The sequence below is a fragment of the Rhincodon typus genome, unplaced genomic scaffold (assembly GCF_021869965.1).
Source record: "Rhincodon typus isolate 14 unplaced genomic scaffold, sRhiTyp1.1 hic_rhity00005370, whole genome shotgun sequence".
NCBI lineage: Eukaryota > Metazoa > Chordata > Chondrichthyes > Orectolobiformes > Rhincodontidae > Rhincodon > Rhincodon typus.
In genome coordinates, this window is record NW_025971008.1 from 1 (window position 1) to 8,816 (window position 8,816).

Sequence of the window (8,816 nt, forward strand, 5' to 3'; positions counted from 1 at the left end):
GCATACTCTATATTTTAAAATCATCCATGCACCTGTCCAAGACTCGCTTAAATGTCCCGAATGTATCTGACTCGACTACCACCGCCGACAGTGCATTCCACGCATCCACCATTCTCTGTGTAAAGAACCTACCTCTGACATCTCCACTATATCTTCCTCCAATCACCCTAAAAGTGTGCCCCCTCATTATAGTCACTTCCACTTTGGGAAAAGGTCTCTGGGTATCCACACTATCTATGCCTCTCATCATCTTATATACCTCTATCAAGTCACAGCTCATCCTTCTTCACTCCAAAGAGAAAAGCCCTCGCTCCCTCAACCTTTCCTCATAAGACCTGGCCTCCAGTCCAGGCAGCAACCTGGTAAATCTCCTCTGCACCCTCTCTAAAGCTTTCACATCCTTTCTATAATGAGGCGATCAGAGCTGAACACAATATTCCAAGTGTGGTCCAACCAGGGTTTTAAGTAACTGAAGCATAACCTTGCAGCTCTTAAACTCAATTCCCTTGCCAATGAAAGCCAACGCACCATACACCTTCTTAACAACCCTATTAACTTGGGTAGCAACTTTGAGGGGTCTATTGATGTGGACCCCAAGATCCCTCTGTTCCTCCACATTAATCCTGCAATTTACCCGACATTCCGCATTTAAATTCGACCTTCCAAAATGAATCACTTCACACTTTTCCAGGTTGAATTCCATCTGACACTTCTTTGCCCAGCTTTGCATCTTGTCAATGTCCCGTTGCAACCTCCAATAGCCCTTCACATTATCCTCCATGCCACCAACTATCGTGTCATCATCAAACTTACTAACCCACTCTTACACTTCCTCATCCAAGTCATTTATAAAGATCACAAAGAGCAGCGTTCCCAGAACAGATTCTTTCAGAACACCACTGATCGCCAAGCTCCAGGCTGAATAATTTCCATCTATTGCAACCCTCTGGCTTCTATTGGACAGCCAATTCTGTATCCAGACAGCCAAATTTCCATGAATCCCATGTCTCCTAACTTTCTAGATGAGCCCACCTTGGGGAAACTAATCAAATGCCTATCTAAAATCCATATGCACCACATCCATTGCTCGATCTTCATCAATGTAATTTGCCACATCCTCAAAGAATTCAATAAGACTTGTGAGGCATGGCCTGCCCCTCACAAAGCCACATTGACTATTTCTAATCAAATTGTGCTTGTCCAAATAATCATAAATACTGTCTCTCAGAATCCTCTCCAATAATTTGCCCACCACAGAATGACTGACTGTTCTGTAGTTCCCAGGATTATCCCTATTCCCTTTCTTGAACAAGGGAATAACATTTGCCACCCTCCAATCATCTGGTATTACTCCAGTGGACAGTGAGAACGCAAAAACCATCACCAAACTTTCTCTTCCCTCGCTTCTCGGAGCAATCTTGGGCATACCCTGTGTGGCCCAGGGGACTTTTCTATCCTCATGTTTTTCAAAATTTGTAGCACATCCTCCTTCCTAACATCAACCTGTTCGAGCGTATCTGCCTTTTTCATGCTATCCTCACAAACGTTAAGGTCCCGCTATCCCTGATAGGCACTATCGTTACTCTGACCATCCCCTTGTTCCTCACGTAAGTATAGAATGCCTTGGGATTTTCCTAAATCCTACCTGCCATACCCGCCTTCTTGCTCTCCTAAGTCCATTCTTCAGTTCCTTCCTGGCTACCTTGTCGACCTCTAGAGCTCAGTCCGATCCTTGTTTCCTTAACTTTAAGTAAGCTTCCTTCTTCCTCTTGACTAGATGTTCCACATGTCTCGTCATCCAAGGTTTCTTCACCTTACCATCCTTTCTTTGCCTCAGTGGGACAAACCTATCCAGTAGCTGTAGCAAGTGCTCCCTAAACAACCTTCACATTTCTGTCATGCATTTCTCTGAGAACATCTGTTCCCAAACTCCACGCCAAAGTTCTTGCCTGACAGCATTGTAATCCCCCCTCCCCCAAAAGTGAAATAACATACCTGGGCTCATCGAGGAGTTGTACCCAGGACCTCTCGCATGTTAACACTGCATAGTACCCTATGCAAGGGTCATACCACTAATCCAACAAGCCTTTACTGTTTTTGGCTTCATATAATTCATATAATTGCTATGGGAAATTGCCCCGTTGTGTGCGGGGATGTGCAGGCCAGGTTGGTAAGCCATGCTAAATGCAGGTTTATGAGAATTAGCGGGTGTCACGATTTCATACTTGGCTCTGGACGAGAATGGTCACCGTTTCGTATCGGGCTCTGGGGTATAATGTTCACTCTTTTATGTTGGGCTCTGCGAAAGAATGTTTACTGTTTTATATCGGACTCTGGGAGAAAGTTCACTGGTTTATACTGGGCTGCGGGGGAGAGTGGTCACGGTCTAACATCAGGCACTGGGGCCGAATGTTCACTGTTGTACATCGGGCTCTGGGGAGATTAGTCACTGGTTTATATCGATCCCCATTCTACTCCTCCTATACTTTCACGGGTGTGATATGTGCTGCAACAGATACCTGCAGCCCTTCAATCAAAACAAAAATGAATGGCAAGCTGAACGTATCTTTTAGACTCAGTGACCAACAAAGGCTTTGTGTCTGTGAGAATGTATATTCCGATAAAGAAAATACGAGCTCTACGACATTTCTGGGCTTTAAAAATTCACGTTGGAATATGATTCGGTCCCTTGTTCAAACCAGAATAACTTTCCGGTGTAAGTGTAACATGATCAGCACCGGACTGCAGGTAAAATGCGCAAAGCCGAGTGAGCCGCGCACGAGATAATACCGTGCAACATACTTACAGTTATTAAGCCTGTGATGCAAAATAAGTGGTTCCGAAAAAAAATCCTTCGTCTCGAATGGTAAGCAGATTTAGAATCCGAGAACGGCAGATCCCATTGCGAAATTGTTACACAGGCAGTCCAGGCACGAACAACATTATCATAATTCCTTTCACTTTCCCTGTCTTTCTGCTTCGCCGGTCAGTATTCCGGCGAAGATTTCCACTTCTGGGCAAGAGCAAATACCAGAGGTCACACGACACCATGTCATACGAGCGATTGTCTCAAAAATGATTTTTGCGATGTTGCTGCCGGAAGACGACGAAAGTGAAGGCACCGGTAAGGGCTTCGAGGAAGCCTATCCTCCTCATCCATTTTCTTAGCTGCTCGGCTATGCCGAGCTACAATATCAATTTCCCACCAGATGCCAATACCCTGGGACATTTCCAAACTGCTCCTCCAAATACCCTGGAGGTTTAATCCAACTCCACTTACCGGAAACTGCTCAAGTCAGGAAATGAAAAGAATAAGAGTAAGAATGACCCACGAAAAGTGAACGCGAGCTATCACAGTCTCGATTAGATGAGGTTTCCCTTCTGATCAACAATGTGGGTGTGCCTGCACCGCAATGATTGCAGCAGATCAAGAAGGTGGCTCATCAGCTCCCTTCTCCAGAACAGAAATGAAGGAAATGGGAGAAATTTCACAGAGCAATACCCTCCTTTTCGCCAGAAAAGGCAAATAACTTGAAGTAGACTCAATGCAGGATTTTGTTTCACACCAGCGGCAAAATAACGATCTGCATTCACTTTCAACGAATAGGGTGAGCAACACAACTTGCCTGGGACATGGCGTAGCAGCGCAGCCTGCTTGTTCCCACTATCATGCTGGGGGCATTCCGCATGTGATAACCACTGCACCATGGGAACATGCCGTGGAAGCTGACCCGATGGAGGCTGTTGTGCTGTCCCACGTCAAAGATTACTTTGGGCAAAATAGAGAGAAGTTAAACGCATCTTCGGTATAACAGGTAGCCACAGTGGGATGCAAACGCACACCTTTTCAGAGATTGGAACCTGAATCCAGCAGCTTAGACCGCCTGGCCATATCACCATACCATGGCCTCAGAGCTCACATATGACATTCCCCAATGATGCGACTGCACACAACTGATACAAAGGCACCGGGAAATTCTTGCGAGGAACCCCATCCTTCTTGTCCATTTTCTTTGCTGCTCAGTAATGCCCAGCTACAATATCAGTTTCGCACCAGATGCCGATAGCCCTGCAATCAAAACCAATATCGACGCAAAGCTGAACGCATCTTGTGAGATTCGGTTGAGCAACAAGTATAATGTGCCTGTGCGGAAGTATATTATGCTTCGATAAAGAACACATGACTGCACCATATTTCCGGGTTCACCCACATCACTTCTGTCACACACTGAAAACTCACAATTTTTCTCCTCTGTTACCGAGAATGAAGATTTTGTTGAATAAACCCACACGGTCACAAAAGAAGATAATTTTCCTTGTGAATTGGGTAATGTTCAGGGAGACTACATTGATGCTTTCCGTGGTATCCTCAGAATTAGGTAATTCTGCTTCAGCTCCATTTGACATGGAGCCGCCCAGGAAGTGACCATTCTCATTCTGTGACTCTGAACAGTCTTGTTGGTGCAGGATTGGAGTTGGGTTTGCCCCTTTAAAAGTCTTGTCATTTATTATACAAGCGGCTGCACCTGCAAGCTGATCTCTGGGACTTCCAGTGAAGTGGAAACAACTTGCACTCTGAAACAGGAAACCAGTATCTTAATTAAAGCAGCAGAAGAGAAACCATTATTTTGGCACAACCAAATCTGCTGGCTTCACTCATGATGCTGGAGAACTGAATAGCTGGCCTTCACCTCAGAAAGTAAAGTTGCAAGATGCAAGGACGCCCAGCGTGGGGCTCGAACCCACGACCCTGAGATTAAGAGTCTCATGCTCTACCGACTGAGCTAGCCGGGCTCGATTAGTTGGTACTTCTTTTCCCATTTCACACTGAGCCAAATCCCTTGCAACCTCATTTCAATGTGACAAAGATGATCCACCTGGAAAAGCACAAGGTTCCATTTCATTCCTCTCAATCACAAATAACATCAGCTACATCTTCCACTTCTCAGCTGTTACTCCTTCAGACCATTATAATCCATTTTCAGCGCTTGTTCCGGGATTTAAAATTCAAAATTCATATTTTAATGTCGGTGCCCTCATCCTTGAGTTGCCCATGCGACTGTCAGCCACTTTGAGAGACGGTGAATCTGCTTCAATAAACCCAGTCATTTCTGTTACAGACTGTGTGAAATGCGTGTCTGTCTGCCCAGTCTGACTCAATACATTCAGCACTTTGTTTGTTCGGTACATCAGCAAATTCTGCAGCTTCGCATCTGGGGACTGGATTTTCACAGTTCGGCTAAAAAGATTCGAAGGTTAAGAAGAATTTGCCGCAGCCGTTGTGAAATGTAAAATGATTTTCGCCCTTTTCCGCACGGGAACAACTGTTCAGGAGGAATAGGTTTCCACTCGTTGTGTCAAATGAGGTTTCCCAAGTGAGGCACAGAGTAAGTTCCACTCACTTGGAGATTATGTCAACGTTGCTCTGAAGTTTACGGAGCGGGATGGAATCTCCCTGTGTTTTCCTGAGCCTGTGCTTGGTGCATTGAGAGGTTTGGCCCCAGTTGGAGGATCTTGCCTCCCAGGGTTGGACACGAAGCGGCTGATTGAATCTGCAGTGGCCGCTTTCTGCTGGCAGCGGAGGATTGGAGAGTGCGGGGTCAAATCCTACTGCTTGTTCCTGTCTCACTCCGCGTGGAGCAGGGAAAGAGAAAATCATTCATGGGTTTATTTGATTCCAATCTCTTCATAGATTTCTATGAATTAAATGAAGGTACATTTTGATAATAACTGTATTAAAACCTGTATGTCCGGGGTCTGACTGGATAACTGTGGAGCTGACAAAGTTTCGAAGCTATCTCCTGAAGGTACAATCCCGATTGACAATCTTCTGTGTCACCGGAAACGTCGATGAGCAGGAAAACACAAGAACATAGAACAGAGAACATAGAACATTACAGCGCAGTACAGGCCCTTCGGCCCTCGATGTTGCGCCGACCTGTGAAACCAATCTGAAGCCCATCTAACCTAAACTATTCCATTATCATCCATATGTTTATCCAATGACCATTTAAATGCCCTTAAAGTGGGCGAGTCAACTATATTTGCAGGCAGGGCATTCCATGCCCTTACTACTCTCTGAGTAAAGAACCTACCTCTGACATCTGTCCTATATCTATCACCCCTCAATTTAAAGCTGTGTCCCCTCGTGCTAGCCATCACCATCCAAGGAAAAAGACTCCCACTGTCCACCCTATCTAATCCTCTGATCATCTTGTATGTCTCTATCAAGTCACCTCTTAACCTTCTTCTCTCTAACGAAAACAGCCTCAAGACCCTCAGCCTTTCCTCATAAGACCTTCCCTCTATACCAGGCAACATCCTGGTAAATCTCCTCTGCACCCTTTCCTATGTTTCCACATCCTTCCTATAATGCGGTGACCAGAACTGAACGCAATACTCCAAGTGCGGCCGCACCAGAGTTTTGTACAGCTGCAACATGACCTCATGGCTCCGAAACTCAATCCCTCTACCAATAAAACCTAACATACTGTACGCCTTCTTAACAACGCTATCAACCTGGTGGCAACTTTCAGTGATCTATGCACATGGACACCGAGACCTTTCTGCTCATCCACACTACCAAGAATCTTACCATTAGCCCAGTACTCTGTATTCCTGTTACTCCTTCCAAAGTGAATCACCTCACACTTTTCCACATTAAACTCCATTTGCCACCTCTCAGCCCAGCTCTGCAGCTTATCTATGTCACTCTGTAACCTGCAACATCCTTCTGCACTATCCACAACTCCACCAACTTTGGTGTCATCCGCAAATTTACTAACCCATCCTTCTACGCCCTCATCCAGGTCATTTATAAAAATGACAAACAGCAGTGGCCCCAAAACAGATCTTTGTGGTACACCACTAGTAACTGAACTCCAGGATGAACATTTCCCATCAACCACCACCCTCTGTCTTCTTACAGCTAGCCAATTTCTGATCCAAACCGCTAAATCACCCTCAATCCCATGCCTCCGTATTTTCTGCAATAGCCTACCATGGGGAACCTTATCAAATGCTTTACTGAAATCCAAATACACCACATCAACCGCTTTACCCTCATCCACCTGTTTGGTCACCTTCTCAAAGAACTCAATAAGGTTTGTGAGGCACAACCTACCCTTCACAAAACCGTGTTGACTATCCCTAATCAAATTATTCCTTTCTAGATGATTAAAAATCCTATCTCTTATAATCCTTTCTAACACTTTACCCACAACCGAAGTAAGGCTCACTGGTCTATAATTACCAAGGTTGTCTCTACTCCCCTTCTTGAACAAGGGGACAACATTTGCTAGTCTCCAGTCTTCTGGCACTATTCCTGAAGACAATGACGACATAAAGATCAAAGCCAAAGGCTCTGCAATCTCCTCTCCAGCTTCCCAGAGAATCCTAGGATAAATCCCATCCGGCCCAGGGGACTTATCTACTTTCACACCTTCCAGAATTGCTAACACCTCCTCCTTATGAACCTCAATCCCGTCTAGTCTAATAGACTGTATCTCAGTATTCTCCTCAACTACATTGTCTTTTTCCTGCGTGAATACTGACGAAAAATATTCATTTAGCACCTCTCCTATCTCTTTGGACTCCACACACAACTTCCCACTACTGTCCTTGACCAGCCCCAATCTTCCTCTCGTCATTCTTTTATTCCTGACATACCTATAGAAAGCTTTAGGGTTTTCCTTGATCCTACCTGCTAAAGACTTCTCATGTCCCCTCCTGGCTCTTCTTAGCTCTCTCTTTAGGTCCTTCCTGGCTAACTTGTAATTCTCAAGCGCCCTAACTGAGCCTTCACGCCTCATCTCTACATAAGCCTCCTTCTTCCTCTTGACAAGAGATTCAACTTCTTTAGTAAAGCACAGTTCCCTCGCTCGACCACTTCATCCCTGCCTGACAGGTACATACTTCTCAAGCACACGCAGTAGCTGTACCTTGAACAAGCTCCACATTTCAATTGTGCCCAGCCCCTGCAGTTTCCTTCTCCATCCTATACATCCTAAATCTTGCCTCATCGCCTCATAATTGCCTTTCCCCCAGCTATAACTCTTGCCCTGCGGTATATACCGATCCCTTTCCATCCCTAAAGTAAACGTAAACGAATTGTGGTCACTATCACCAAAGTGCTCACCAACCTCCAAATCTAACACCTGGCCTGGTTCATTACCCAGTACCAAATCCAATGTGGCCTCGCCTCTTGTTGGCCTATCTACATACTGTGTCAGGAAACCCTCCTGCACACATTGGACAAAAACTGACCCATCTGAAGTACTCGAACTATAGCGTTTCCAGTCAATATTTGGAAAGTTAAAGTCCCCCATAACAACTACCCTGTTACTTTCGCTCCTATCCAGAATCATCTTTGCAATCTTTTCCTCTACATCTCTGGAACTTTTCGGAGGCCTATAGAAAACTCCCAACAGGGTGACCTCTCATTTCCTGGTTCTAACCTCAGCCCATACTACCTCAGTAGACGAGTTGTCATCAAATGTCCTTTCTGCCACCATAATACTGTCCTTGACTAACAATGCCACACATCCCCCTCTTTTACCACCTTCCCTGATCTTACTGAAAAATCTAAACCCCGGAACCTGCAACAACCATTCCTGTCCCTGCTCTATCCATGTCTCCGAAATGGCCACAACATCGAAGTCCCAGGTACCAACCCATGCTGCAAGTTCACCCACGTTATTCTGGATTCTCCTGTCATTGAAGTAGACACACTTCAAACCACCTTCCTGCCTGCCGGTACACTCCTGCGACCTTGAAACCTTATTTATGACCTCACTACTCTCAACCTCCTGTACACT

At 45.3% G+C, this 8,816-nt stretch overlaps 1 non-coding gene across 1 annotated transcript; it reads right to left on the reverse strand.

The window, feature by feature from the left end:
- Positions 1–4,721: 4,721 nt before the first annotated feature.
- Positions 4,722–4,794, reverse strand: trnak-cuu. Its single transcript has one exon. It is a non-coding gene; the product is annotated as a tRNA-Lys (tRNA).
- Positions 4,795–8,816: the final 4,022 nt, after the last annotated feature.